Source organism: Sander vitreus, chromosome 23 (assembly GCF_031162955.1).
Source record: "Sander vitreus isolate 19-12246 chromosome 23, sanVit1, whole genome shotgun sequence".
NCBI lineage: Eukaryota > Metazoa > Chordata > Actinopteri > Perciformes > Percidae > Sander > Sander vitreus.
Window position 1 is genome coordinate 19,761,814 of NC_135877.1, and position 1,586 is coordinate 19,763,399.

Consider the following 1,586-nt stretch of genomic DNA (forward strand, 5'->3'; position numbering starts at 1 on the left):
CAGCATTTATCTTATGAAATATAATATAATAATAATAATAATAATAATAAGAGTTTTAACATTTAACTAAACATTCACATTTGATTAATCGCAGTCTTCACGATTAGCTAATTGCATTTTTTTAAATCACAATTTGGATTTGAAAACGATACGATAGTGACAGAAATCTGTTCAGATGAGATCTTAATGTGTGCAACACGGACATGTACAGTAACCATAACCCTAACCCACAGTACATAACTGCCCGTTTAACCCTTGCGTTGTCGTCCCGTCGACCGTGCAACCGTTTTTCTGGGTCAAAATTTAAAATTAAAGGTGCTGTAGGATTGTGAAGATCCAGGACTTAGCCAAAAAATGTGAACATCGACAACTTCTCAGTCCCTCCACCCCTTTCTGCTAAAGCCCAAAACGGTCTCCTAAGCCCCTCCCCCCACAAGGGAGAATGAATGTGTGCGCATGAGCAGTGATTGACACGCAGTTAGACACCCCCCCGGCCCTGATTGGTGCATCTGAACAGGGAGCGGTGGATTTTTGTAAATCTCACTACAGGCTGTAGGTGGAGCCAGAGGAGCTGGATTTTTTTTAAATGACCTGCTTCATGTAGTTCTACTGGAACATAGGGTCAGTTTCAGAAAATATGACAGAAAGTTAGTTTTATAAGGCTTACCTACTGCACCTTTAAATTGTTTTGGCTAGATAAATTACTTTTGTTTTAGTCGACTTTATTGACACTTTTTGTATCTTTTCCTGATTTTTTTGTCACTTTTTTCAATGTTTTTGCAGCTTTTTTCCAAGTCTTTAGTCACTTTTTTTTTTTTTTTTGACATTTTTGTCACTTTTTTTAAACGTTCTTTTATAAAAGATTTTTTTTTTAAATGATATAAAATCAAGTCAAACACCCAAATTCAATGAAAGTAGTGAACCGATCATTTATTTTACTTATGAAGAGTAATGGTTGTATGAAACCATCCAAGTTATTATATTTTTTGATAATTTGGTTGGTTGAAACCCAAATTTCTGATATAAAAAAACTTAAACCCGAGGGAAACACGAGGGTTAACGTTATTAGGATCCCCAAAACGGATTAAAACACTTTAAAAAAAAAAAAAAAGATCCATAAACAAAATGAAGAATTAACTTTAGATAGCATTAGTCTAATGGGATTTAACAGGAGTTAGGAGGAGACGGTTTGATTTATAATAAGTAACTGTCTGTATGTATCGTAGTTCTAACGTTAAGTTGTTAGTAGTCTAAATGTAACATTTTGGCTCTGGGTGATCAGGTATTTTTTCTGCTGAACCGTAAAAGTTATTTGACAAACCAACCAGATTTAATTGACAGAGCACACCATTGGGTACACTTCATCTGTATCTGCATCATCTAGGCTGGTTTGTTCAATATGTACAAAGTTATTTCTTTCTAAATGATCTGTTCATGTTATGCAGTCGTGCTTTTCAATAAATAGTTCATAAACCTTAGTCTAGTTTAGTACTGAATAAACCACCACAAGTAAATGATCAACCAGTGGGAAACACTGGCTTTACAGTATCTAGTAATATTGAGTGTAGACGTGTACAGCTGCAGAA